General features: G+C 44.4%; 1 protein-coding gene across 1 annotated transcript in view; it reads right to left on the bottom strand.

Annotated features, from left to right (window-relative positions):
• Positions 1-4969, bottom strand: part of RHBDL2 (rhomboid like 2) — a 49866-nt gene extending 44897 nt beyond the window's left edge. The window contains exon 1 of the mRNA XM_073902870.1: positions 4843-4969. The gene's annotated coding sequence lies outside the window, so the exon portion shown is untranslated. The remainder of the gene's footprint in view (positions 1-4842) is intronic.
• Between the last annotated feature and the right edge of the window lie 8802 nt (positions 4970-13771).

The following is a 13771-nucleotide window of genomic DNA, read 5'->3' as shown; positions in this document are numbered from 1 at the left end:
AGATTTAGTTTGTTCAGTTTTTGGAAAATGTCTGCCACGTAATCCAATTGTCAAAGCCAGTGCTCACTGTCCAACCAATTAGCCAAAGCAGAATAATTTTCTGTCTGTAAGAAAAATCCACCTTCATTTTTTAAAATTTCTATAAATGAGTTTATCTATATCCCCATGACAACCAGTTCAGGTCCCAGTTAATTCTACAATACACAGATAAAGAGCTAAGGCACTTCAATTAAAGTAGATTAGGATAATGGTTAAGAGCACAAATTCTAGAGGGGAGGTTCTGGAGTTCAAGTCCTGATTCTGCCACTTAATAGCTCTGTGACCTTGGACAGCCTATTAAACCTCTGGTTGCTGGGGTGCCTGGCTGGCTGAGTCAGTAGAGTATGTGCTCTCAAATCTCAGGGTCATGAGTTTAAGACCCACACTGGGTGTACAGCTTACTTAAAAAATAATAATAAAATAAAATGAAAATAAATTCTAAGAGTCTGCAGTAAGGTACCACGCCTTCAGTTTATCTTATCTGATCTCTCAGGAACAAAGCATTCTCCAGTTGTCCTTCTGGTTTTTATAGCCCCGAGCAATGCACCATAGAAAGATTCAGGACAAATCTAGTAGAGCTAGAGAAGGGAAATAATGAAAGTAGAGTTAGGGACTCCTGGCTGGTTCAGCAGTGCAGCATGCAACTCGTAACCTCAGGGTCTTGAGTTCAAGCTGCACGTTGGGAATGAAGCCCACAAAGACAGAAAGAGAGAGAGTGAGGGAGGAAGGAAGGAAAGAAGGAAGGAAGGAAGGAAAGAGTTCACAAGGAGAACTTAAAAGAATACAGTCAGGGGGCGCCTGGGTGGCTCAGTTGGTTAAGCGACTGCCTTCGGCTCAGGTCATGATCCTGGAGTCCCGGGATCGAGTCCCGCATCGGGCTCCCTGCTCAGCGGGGAGTCTGCTTCTCCCTCTGACCCTCTGTCCTCTCGTGCTCTCTATCTCTCATTCTCTCTCTCTCAAATAAATAAATAAATAAAATGTTTAAAAAAAAAGAATTGTTTGACAATAAAACATTAAAAAAAAAAAGAATACAGTCAGGGGCGACTGGGTGGCTCAGTTGGTTTTAAGTGTCCGACTCTTGATTGCAGCTCAGGTCTTTTATTTTTTACAGATTTTACTTATTTATTTGACAGAGAGAGAGAGACAACGAGAGAGGGAACACAGCAGGGGGAGCGGGAGAGGGAGAAGCAGGCTTCCCGCCGAGCAGGGAGCCCGATGCGGGGCTCGATCCCAGGACTCTGGGATCACGACCCAAGCGGAAGGCAGACGCCCAATGACTGAGCCACCCAGGCGCCCCGCAGCTCAGGTCTTGATCTCAGGGTCATGAGTTCAAGTTCCACACTGAGCTCCATGCTGGCTGTGGAGCCTACTTAAAAATAATAATAATAAAATCTAAAAAAAAAAAATCTAGTCAGATTGCTTTCAGGAAGGAATACCTGTGGCATCTGAGGGCCTGGAAACTGATTCTCTGAAAGCTATGCACGTCCATATACCCCCAGTTCCATATTCAACGCAAACTCCCGGGGCACATTCTGAGCCCAACATAATTCCTGGTGCGCCCCCCCCCCCCCCCACCCCCTCTCCCCCCCTTTATTAAAAAAACACAAATCAGCAAGCAGAATACCCCCGAAATTGCTCCGGATAATTAAAAAGAAAAAAACTGTTAAAAAAAAAAAAAAAAAAAGAATAGATTAGCAGTCACCCAGCATACAGCTGAGGACAAAGCACAGTAGATCAGGACACACGGCAAGTTAGGAGGCCCTTCATGAACCATTATGAAGTCCTAAAAAGGAAGTCCTAACCCAGGTCCTAAAGAGGAAGGTTCCTTTCCTCAGACAGAGAGGAACCCTGTCAGACCTAGAGATCTTGGTGCCATTTCCCTGACCCCCATGCATCAGCCACATTTCTGAAATACAAGTCAGATGGTGTCCTCCTTTTGCTAAATCCCTTCAATGGTTACCCAATACACTTGGTGTAAAATCTAGTTTCCTTAACAAGGCTCACGGTCTGAGGCCTGCCTATTTGTCCTTCATTCTTCCACAGACACTCTACACTTAAGCCATACTGAGTCCCTAGCAATTCCAGCTCCAGCCCTCCACTAGGCCTTTTCATGAGCGTCTCTCTCGGCTAGAATAGCTTCCTTCTCCAATTTGTTCTCCTAGCGAACTTTTCTTTTTTTGTAAGATTTCATTTATTTATTTGAGAGAGCAAACGGGGAGGGGCAAGGGGAGAGGTAGAGAGAGAATCTCCAGAGACTCCATGCTAAGCATGGAGCCCAACAGAGGGCTCAATCCCACAGCCCTCAGATCATGACCTGAGCAGAAACCCAGAGCTGGACACTGAATCTGACTGAGCCACCCAGGCGCCCCTCTCCTGGTAAACTTCTAACAACCCCCTCAAGACTCTGTCCTAAACACCTCCTCTGCAAAGCCTTACAAGCATCTTCCATGAGCCTGCCATTGGCTAGGCCCTGGATCCAGTAGAGAACAAGGCAGATATGGTGGAATTAAAATGCCCCTCATAGTTCCCTCTGCTACCTCTGGTCCCGTCTAGGGTACCATGTCTTCTTTGTATTATCGCCTCCACAAGGCTGTGTGGGTCTTGAGGATAGGACTTCTGTTTCATTCATCTATGAATCCCTATGAGGGAGCCCACGGAATGCATAAAAAAATGTTTGTTGGACCCACTTGCTCACGAAGGATTCATCGAACAATCCTGTATTAGGGTCATACAAGGTGCTGGTTACACAACTGTGAACACACAGACATGGTCCCTTTCCTCTTGACCAACAGAGCACTTGATTGAATGAATGATGGGTGAATAGTGAATGAATTAATGAATCGGGAAGGAGTGTGCTCCTCCCCATGGGGATGAAGCAGCCCAGAGCAGGAGATATATAGGAAGTGAGAAGCTGGTTTCTAGGCAGTTGGGAGAATGATGATGTCCTTTTGTTCTTGCTGATACACAGGAACTGGAAAGACAGCGAGGAGTTGAACAAAGAGCATGGAGTCTAGGGTCTGACCTAGACTTGAACTCTGGATCCACTGCTTACTAGCCATGTGACCTTAGGCAATCCCTTAGCCTTAGCCTGTTTGTATCTCCATTTCCTCATCTGTAAAATGGGGATAATAATATCATAACAGGGTTATGATTCAATGATAATGCATTTAAAAGCCCTTAGCCTGAGGCCAGGCAGAGTTGGTTTTAGGAATTGGTACTTCCCATCCCTTGCTCAGTGTGAGTGCAAATTCAGAAACACCACAGGAGAGCCTCTCGGAACTTCATCTCCCTCCCCTGGACTCCTGGCCCTGGTCGGTTGTTCTTACCTCAGACCCACGATCCAGCCCCACCCCCACGCCTTCTGAGCCTCCTTCTCCCCTCTCCACTTCTCCCTTCCCTACTATTCTGGGTTTAACACCTTTGCCTAATTGCTTTCAAGACCAGGGGCGGTCTTTTTTTTTTTTTTTTTTTTCAAGATTTTATTTATTTTTTTGAGAGGGAGAGAATGAGAGATAGAGAGCATGAGAGGAAAGAGGGTCAGAGGGAGAAGCAGACTCCCTGCCGAGCAGGGAGCCCGATGAGGGACTCGATCCCGGGACTCCAGGATCATGACCTGAGCCGAAGGCAGTCGCTTAACCAACTGAGCCACCCAGGCGCCCAGGGGAGGTCTTAAGATCTCCCTTCCCTACTATTCTGGGTTTACACCTTTGCCTAATTGCTTTCAAGACCAGGGGCGGTCTTATAGATCTTTACAAGCCTATAGAGCGGGGGAGGTGGCGGGATGAGGGGCGCGGCAGGACGGGCTGAAGAAGAAGGGAAAGAGTAAGAGCACTGGTGTTTATTGAAGATGACATGCATCCCTCATATCATCTTCACAGCAACTCCATTTTACAGATGAGGAAACCGGGGCTCAGGAAGTGAACAGGACAGGTGGGACAGTTGTCCAAGTGTCCGGACAACTCCAAGATAATCTTTCCCTAGGCCACACGGCCCACCAGCTTATAATTATTAAATATGTGTGAAATAAAGGTCAGTTTCCCTATTCCCAGGAAGAGCAGAGATTGTGTGCCCCCTCCCCCAGAGTGAGGAATAAACAAGTGAATAATAAACGAATGAGTGAAATCTCTGATACCCGTACCAGGAAGGAAGAAACAACTCTGAGGGAGGGGCCTACCAGGAAGAAGCCGAGAGAATGTCTTCCCTGGCTGTGGTCTCCAGTGCGGGGCAGGGGAGAGGTCGGCCAACACAGGAGGGCTAGGAACTGGCTCAGCTGGGGGGGGGGGGGGGGAAAGTTGGGGGACAAAGGTAGGGAGGGGTTTTGGTTATCGTGGAAAATGGGATGAAGGGCGAGAAGGCCAGTGATTGACCAGGGCTGGGAAGGAGAACGGCATTACCTGGTCCCCCCACCATGTCCCTGGGGGAGAAGCCAGAGACAGCCCGCCACTCCTGACTCAGCTTGCTACTTTTATTTTTTTTTAACGCTTATTTATTTATTTATTTATTTACGTAATCTCTACACCCAACCTAGGGCTCGAACTCACGATCCCCCAGATCAAGAGTCCCATGCTCCTTCGACTGAGCCAGCCAGACGCCCCTCAACATGCTACTTTTAAAATGTTGCAGGATCCCAAGCGGCCATCCTGAAGACTAGTCCGGAAGGGAGGTTGCCAGGAGCGACCCAGGACCGGCTGCTTCCCGCTCGAGCCCCGAGCCTCTGGCTTTTCTACCCGGGGGCGCTTCCTGCCCCGCCCCCTTCTCCCCAGGGAGGGCCGCCCTCGGCGGGTCCCAGCTCCCGCCGCTTACCTCGCGAGGCCCTTGTCGTCCCAGCCGGGACAGGCTGCCCACCGCGCTCCAGGCTTTCTGCGCCGAGGGGCTGCTTCTGTCGCCCTGAAGTTCCCGCCCTGCCAGGAACTCTTCCGTCCTTCCCCAAACTAAAATCGTCCCAACAGGTTCCCAGGCGCCCGGCCCAGGGGGAGGGAGCCTGATGAAATCCCCTCCCCGCCTTGACACCCGGCCTGGGCCGGGCGAGGCAGCTCTGCAGTCTCACTCCTGGGCTGGCCCAGGATGAATGAGTCCTCCCCTCCGCCTGCCTGGGTCTGAGCCAGGGAGCCTGGGACAGTCTCTGATCTTTCTTTCTCTGTGGCCCCGGCGCTGAACTCCATTCTTCCTCCAAGTCCTACCTTCCTCCCTACGTCTGAGTCTTCTTCCTTCCCGGCTCAGCGCCCTGGGGAAAGATCTCAGCAGGGCGGTCTCTGTCACTCTGCCTTTGTTGGTGCTGGGGTGGGAAGCCAGATGTGGCACTGGACACCAGAGTGGAGTGACTTGGTGACCCTCGGCAGAGATTTAGTCACAAGCCCCCTGGGTTCTATCACATGGGTTCTACCTTGGCCCCTCGTGAAATAGGTTTACCAGCTTCTGATTATTAATTCAAAGCATTTTGAGAATAATTCCCATTGCACTAGGCCCTGGGGAGGGTTGATATGCCCTTAAGTACTTTTTGTAAATTAATAATGCTCATTTAGGATTTGTACATCAGTTGCTTGTGAACCTTGTTAATGTGAATCAGTACCTACAAAATCTCAGTTATGGGACTTTTTTTTTTTTAGATTTTATGTATTTATTTGAGAGAGAGAGCATGAGCAGGAGGGAGAAGCAGACTCTCTACTGTGCAGGGAGCCCAGTGCAGGTCTTGATCCCAGGACTCTGGGATCATGGCCTGAGCCAAAGGCAGACACTTAACCGACTGAGCCACCCAGGCGCCCATGAGATTTTCTTTTTTTTAAGATTTTATTTTTAAGTAATCTTAAAATTTTAAGCCCCTGACATGGGGCTCAAACCCACAGCCTTGACATCAAGGGTTGCATGCTCTACCAACTGAGCCAGCCTGGTGCCCCTTGGTTCTGAGATATGAAGCTCATGCTTCTAGCTTGCAAAATTCAGAGCCTTCCCCTGAACTTGGTGAATTCACCAAGATCATGCCCCTTTGGGGCCATTGAATCGGTCTTTTTTTTTTTTTTTAAGATTTTATTTACTTATTTGAGAGAGAGAGAATGAGTGTGGGGAGAGGACAAGTAGACTCCCTGCTGAGCAGGGAGCCCAACACAAGCTTGATTCCAGGACCCTGAGATCATGACCTGAGCTGAAGTCAGATGCTTAACCAACTGAGCCACTCAGGTGCCCCTTCCCAATCGAATCAGTCTTTGCAATGCTACCTCCCCGCCCCAGCACCATCCCTTCCCACCCAACCACCATCACTTGGCCTAGGGGATCTTGTCCCATTTGGATGTTCCATTTGAAATTTCTACAAATGCTTGTGTGGCTTTTTTCTCCAGCAGCTCTTAACTGCTCAGGCAAAGAAGGTGGTAGGACTGACTCAGGTTTGAGTGCTACAGAAAGACAACCAAATATCCTGCCAGCTCAGCGCAGCATCTGTGACCAACATTGGTCACAGTGATAGGACCAGAGAAGGACATTTAACTGGGGTTTGGGGGGGGATTAATTTCCCTTTCCTAAAAATTTGCGTTAGGGGCAGAAAGACTCTACTCTGTCTCTGCCCGTAGCTGAAATGAAAAGCAGTAAATCTGGAAGCTACAGAGAGTTCCTCGTGTCGAGGGAGATGCAGAGTAAACTAACCTCCCTGCCCTCTGAGCTTACCGCATCGTTGGGCGGGAGGGGCGGGGGGGGGGGGTCTTTCCCTCCTGTGTGTCTCCTTTACTAGTCTTTCCCTCCTGTGTGTCTCCTTTACTACTCATATACAACACTTCACTTCTGACACTTCTGGTCACATGTGTGGACGGTTTTCCCCACCAAGCAATTCTCTGAGATACCATCTGGATGTCCTACAATTTAACTCAATTCTCGCACTGCCTACCTGGGGATAGCATTGGATCCCACAGATTAAGGGATCAGTCCCACAAGCCTGTCCCCCACTTCAGATGCCCAGTAGTAAGTACCTGGGTTACCCACAACATCTGTATGACATGGCTGAAATCAGAGGTTCCCATACCCCTCTCCTCTGGTTTGATTAATTTAGTAGAGTGGCTCACTCAGGGAAATACTTACCATTACCAGTTTATTAAAGTTTATGATAAAGGATACAAATGAATAGCCAGATGAAAAGATAACATTGGGTGAAGTCTGGCAGAGTCTCAAGCACAGGAGCTCTGTCCCCATGGAAACAGAAGGGGTGCATACCCCCCCCAATTCATGGATGGTTCACAGACCTGGATGCTCTCTGAACACCATACTATCGGGATTTTATGGAGGCTTCCTCACATAGGCATGATCAATTACTAACTCCATTTCTAACCCCCTCCTCTCTCTATAGAAATGGGAGGGGCAGGGCTGAAAATTCCAAGCTTCAAATTGAGGCTCAGTCTTTCTGGTGACCAGCCCCATCCAGGAGCCATCCAGGAGCCCACCCAGAGCCACCTCCCTAGAACAAAAGATGCTCCTAGTGCTCTTATCACTTAGGAATTTACAAGGGTTTTAGGAGCTCTGTGCCAGGAACTTAGGAGAGACCAGTACCTATTTTTTTTTATTATCTCACACGCATCATAACACCTACCACAAAGTATTTAAATTATCGGTATGTGTCTTTCTCTTTCCCCACTAAAGGGCATGCCCTGAGTTTATGAATTCTTCAAGAGCAGTAACCCATTCTGTTTCATCTTTGTGTCCATGCAATGACACCAAAGTCTGACACAAAAGTGTGAAACAATAATTGTTTGTTGAACTTTTGAACTCAGAAGCATCAACAGTTCCCATCTTTAGCAGGTGAAGTCTCCCTCAGCCACCAGCAGGTGTCAGGACATATCTCTGTAGCTTCTGGCCACCAAGCTTCTTGTCTGAATTGTGATTTGTAGTGGGTGGTAAAACTACAGATGAGTCCCTAGAGGTGTGCAGTCTATGGAATAGTTCAAGGCCCCAGCATGTTAGGCCATGCAACAGGAAGCAATATAATCGAGGCTGCATAAAGTTCCTCATTATATTCTTCCAGATTCCCTGGAGTATGTTTCCCAAATGCTGAATTCTAATAAATTCTGATAAACTGCAAATGTGAATATCCCAATAAGGTAGCTTTCCTTCTGGGATTTAGCATTATATGTCTAAAATATATGAAACATGAATTTTTAAAAGGAATTCTGTTTATGAAAAAAGACATATTAACCATTCACAGAAAACCCAGTACAGCAGACCTAAAAACACTAGATAAAATGTAAAAAAAAAAAAAATCCTTTTCAATTCATGACTAACCTTGGCTGATATCTCAGGGATTCCCAGGAGAAAACAGGAATAAACTAAGGTTAAATGAACAAATCTATTTAAAGAAGACACACCCCAAAATTAAGAAAGTAGGAAAGGTTGAGAGTTTTTATTATTGAAATATAATTGACATATAACGTTATATAAGTTTAAAGTATAAAAAAGATTTTTTTAAAAATTTTAAAGGTTTTATTTTATTTTTTTAAAGATTTTCATTTATTTATTTATTTGACAGAGAGAGACACAGCGGGAGAGGGAACACAAGCAGGGGGAGTGGCAGAGGGAGAAGCAGGCTTCCCACCAAGCAGGGAGCTCAATGTGGGACTGGATCCCAGGACCCTGGGACCATGACCTGAGCAGAAGGCAGACGCTTAACAACTGAGTCACCAGGTGCCCCTAAAGGTTTTATTTTTAAGTAATCTCTACACCCAACATGGGGCTTGAACTCACAACCCCAAGATCAAGAGTGCCATGCTCCACCGACTGAGCCAGCCAGGCGCTCCCAAAAGATTTTTTTTAAGCATGTAAAAATATGGTCAAACTAACCAAAAGAAAGCTGGTATAGTTATATTAATATCACAAAAAAATAGAATTTAAGTTAACAAATTTATCAGAGATAAAGAGGGTTACTATAAGTTGAAAAGAATTGTTACTTTTGGGCGCCTGTGTAGCTCAGTCACTTAAACGTCTGCCTTCGGCTCAGGTCATGATCTCGGGGTAAAGGGATCGAGTCCCGCATCAGAACCCCTGCTCGGTGGGGAGTCTGCTTCTCCTTCTACCCCTACCCCCTGCTTGTGATCTCTCTCTCACACACTCTCTCTCTCTCTCAAATAAATAAATAAAATCTTTGAAAAAGAATTGTTACTTCTTCCACATCAGGAAATTAGGAAATTGGGAAGCTACTGTCCCAACTATTGGCTCCAAGAACACATCCCTTTAGCCAAGATCTGAGAGAAAAGAAGCCAGCGTCAGAGCTGTTGGTTCCAGAACCACGACATCCTAAATCCTCACATGATGCCTCATTTCTCCCCCAGAGAAACTCAGTTCCAGATTCAAGCCCCCTAGAGTATATCTGACTGGGGAACTTAAAACACATCCAGAGACCAAGCTCCAAGAAGGTCGTGGAAGTGCAGTTTTAACTTCCCAGCCTCTGCAACATAGGCAAGCTGGATAGTGGGGCTTAGTGCAGACATTGATCATGCTATCTACCCCATCTGTCTCAGATACTACGCATTCCCTTTTATTCAGTCTCTGAAGGATACTTTTTTTTAAATTATTTTAATAGGTAATGCATTCACGTGGTAAAAAAAAATTCAAACCTCATCACCAGGAGACAATGAAAAGCAAATCTCTTACCTGCCTTTATCCTCCAAACCCATCCCCCTTTCCTCCCAGAAATCCCCGTTGATTTTTATCAGCTTCCTATTTATCATTCCAATGATAATCTGTGTGTATGTGTATATATAACCCTCCCTTTTGGTTTTACATATATGGGGCATAAAATGCACACTGTTTTTCTCCAGTCTACTTTTTTTGCTTATTTCATTTTTTTAATTGAAGTATACTTGACATATAATACTATATTAGTTTCAGGTGCAAAACATAGTGATTCAACATATGCATTATGGGATGTTTACCATGATAAGTATAGTTGCCATACAAAATTATTACAATCTTATTGACTATATTCCCTATGTCATACTTCATATCCCTGTGATGTATTTATTTCATAACTGGAAGTTTGTACCTCTTAATCCCCTTTACTTATTTCCCCCAACCTCCCACCTTCCCCTGCTCAGGCAACCACCAGTTTCTTCTTTGTATTTATGAGTCTGTTTCTGTTTTGTTTGTTCATTTGCTTTGCCTTTGTAGATTCCACATATAGGTGAAATCATATGGTATTTGTCTTTGTCTGACTTATCTTATTTAGCATAGTACCCTCTAGGTCCATCCATGATGTCAAAAAACGGCAAGATTTCATAACTCTTTTTTATAGCTGAGTAATATTCCAGTGTATCTATATATACCCCATCTTCTTTATCCATTCATCTGTGGATGGACACTTGAGTTGCTTCCATATCTTGGCAATTGTAAACAATGGTTTCATAAACATAGGGATGCATATATCTTTTTGAATTAGTGTTTTTGTTTTCTTGGTAAATACCCAGTAGTGGAATTGCTGGATTGTATGGTGTTTCTATTTTCAATTTTTTTGAGGAACCTCCTTACTGTCTTCTTTTTTTTTAGTATTTTATTTATTTGAGAGAGAAAAAGCATGAGAGAGCACAAGCAGGGAGGAGGGGCAGAGGGAGAGGGAGAAGTAGGCTCTCTGTAGGACTCGATCCCAGGACCCTGGGATCATGACCTGAGCCAAAGACAGACGCTTAACCGACTGAGCCACCCAGGCGCCCCAAACTTCCATACTGTCCTCTATAGTGGCTACGCCAGTTTGCATTCCCACCCACAGTACACGAGGCTTTCCTTTTCTTTTTCCAATACTTTTTCCCCCAATCTACTTTTAATAGCTGATGAGAGAGAAGAGTCCTAGAGAACCCAACACCAGATAAGGACAGTCTGATAACAATGAGAAGCCCATTTCTTTTTCACGCAAACTTTGTTTTTAAAAAACTTTTTGGGGGGGATGTGTGGGTGACTCAGTTGGTTAAGCATCCAACTCTTGGTTTCAGTTCAGGTCATGAACTCAGGGTCTTGGGATGGAGCCCCACATCAAGCTCCACTCCCTCTCCCTCTGCTGCCCCCCCCGCCCCGCTCGTACACTCTCTCTCTAAAATAAATAAATAAATAAATAAATATTTTTAAAAATCTTTCATTTATTTCTTATAAAATATTGCAAAATATTTAAGTGCCACAAAAACAAAAACAGTAAAAAATGAAAGTCTCCCTAAAGTCCATTTCCAAAAAGTAACTAATGTAAATAGCCTGCATATCTATGTATCCATCTCCATCTCTCTGTCTGTCTGTCTGTCTGTCTATCCCTGTGTGTATATATGTGTATAGTTTCTATAGCTTTGAATACCTTCTTCTACATTTTTCCACGTTCTTCACTGGCCAGACTGTTGGGTCTGAATTTGCCTCACAGTTCTGTTAGATGCTAAGACTACAGCTACCACCTTAATTAATCCCTTAAATCTTCTGTCTCTACTGAAACTCCTCAAAGTAAACAAAGAAGCCTGATCTAACTGTGTACTTGCTGCTTCTTGGTGGTAGACTCTTAAAATTCAAGCTCCTAGATTCCCTCTTGGATTCTGCCAAAATTCTCTAAGCAATTCCTGCAATTGATTCTGCATATATTCCCTAATGCAGCAGAATCTTGTATTCAGACTCCCCTTAGACTCCTCTCTCCTGATCACAGACCTGTGATCTTCCTGGGAAATGGAATGGGAATCTAACCCAAGACAGGTTAATCAGCATTTTCCCTGAGATTCTTCAAAGCAAAATTGGGAGGAAGATGCTCTTTTCCTTTCTGGAGGAAAAAAAAATGTGACTGTGTGAGTCTGGAATTGCTGGAGGCCACAGATCTACTACCTTCATGGTGAAGTTGGATTTATCTTCCATGGCAATTTTATCATGTATTTTTTTAACAGGGGAGAGGGGCAGAGGGAGAAGCAGACTCCAGCTGAGCAGGGAGTCTGACAGGGGGCTTGATTCCAGGACCCCGAGATCATCACCCCAGCCAAAGGCAGACGCTTAACCAACTGAGCCACCAAAGCGCCCCACAATTTTATCATGTATTAATAAATTTTTCTAAAATTTATAAATTTTTCTATCAATAAATTTTTATTAATAAATTAATAATTTTTCTAAATTTCTAAGCTTGCTCAGATACAATTGACATAATAGAGGCAAAGGCCAGTCAATTTTTTTTAAATGTTAGTTCTACGTCCAACATGGGGCTCAAACTCACAACCCTGAGTCATGTTCTACCGTCTGAGCCAGCAAGGCACCCCCAGTCAAGTTCTTTATTATTATACAACAGGTAATATTCACTCTCTTGCCATATTCAGAGGTTCTGGGGATTAGGAAGTAGATATCTTTGGGGGGTATTATTTAGCCTACCACATAGGTTAGTAATGGGACATACCTTGTTGGGCTATTTTAAGCGTTAACTGAGTTAAATCACATAAAATTTGTACATATGTAGCTCTCACTGAATGTTGGCTCTTGTTTTTACTATTATTTGTTTCTGTAATGTACCTTATTGTTTTTTTAGCCATCTCATGTCTGAACACCCTTCTTATTTTGAGAAATAGTCCCATTTATGGGTCTCAGTGGGAGGGAAAAGCCCAACTTGTATTACAGAAGTTTGAAGGAAGACAAGTATTTGCCTTCCCTATCCCCTATCATCCAGGCCATGGGCCAATAACCAACGTTTGGCCAATAAGATGCTCATGACTGGGACACTGGAGTCTTGTAAAGACTCGATTTGAGATTATTAAGGACTGCAGCAATGGTGTCAAGAGTCTGGAAGCAAACTAATAATACATTATATGTTAATAAATTGAATTTAAATTTTTTTTAAAGATTTTATTTATTCATTTGACAGAGAGAGACAACGAGAGAGGGAACACAAGCAGGGGGAGTGGGAAAGGGAGAAGCAGGCTTCCCGCGGAGCAGGGAGCCCAATGCGGGGCTCGATCCCAGGACTCTGGGATCATGACCTGAGCCGAAGGCAGACGCTTAACGACTGAGCCACCCAGGCGCCCCTGAATCTAAATTTAAAAAAAAAAGAGTCTGGAAGCAACAAATGTCCAGTGATGAGAGAAATGACCAATGTTATCTAGGCTTTTTTTCCTTTTTTTTTTTTTTTTTGGTAGATTAATGGCTTTCTGTTCCTTTTCCAAGCCTGGTTCTCCTGTTTTCCCTTCTTTTCTATAAGCTATGTAATATCCTTCTGATACATTCATTTTCTTCCTAAATTAGCCACTTTTGGCTTCTATTGTTGCAACTGACAACCCTGATTAACATCTATGGGAGTTCTAGTGGTCTGCTGTTTGTGACAGTTAATTAACCATGACTATTAGACTTCCTGACGATATGCCCCCCGAAGGTGAGACACTGAAAACTTGATTAGAACTATTTCATGAAATCAAAAATGTAAGAAAAAGACCATTGATTATGTTACCTACAGCAAGACAGGGAAAACATGGTTTACATTTCCCAGATCAGAGCAAATTTTGAAATTCAGAACAATCATGAAATGTGGCAGGAAGACTTTCTGCCTGTATCCAGCACTCTGAAACTGTTCAACACCTGGTTCAAAGAGATACTAACTTTTAACAAATGGTGCAAACACAACTGTATATCCAAATGCAAAAAAATGAAGTTGGACCCTTAGCTCACGTGATACACAAAAATGAACTCAAAATGGATCATAGACTTAAATATAAGAACTAAAATTATAAAACTCCTGGAAGAAAAATAGGAGTAAAATCTTTGTGACCTTGGA

The sequence above is a fragment of the Callorhinus ursinus genome, unplaced genomic scaffold, assembly GCF_003265705.2.
Source record: "Callorhinus ursinus isolate GAN/ISIS: 27379988/994484 unplaced genomic scaffold, GSC_fseal_2.0 scaffold18, whole genome shotgun sequence".
Taxonomy (NCBI): Eukaryota; Metazoa; Chordata; class Mammalia; order Carnivora; family Otariidae; genus Callorhinus; species Callorhinus ursinus.
The sequence above is the reverse complement of the archived record's forward strand: the minus strand, read 5'-3'. Positions and strand labels throughout refer to the sequence as shown.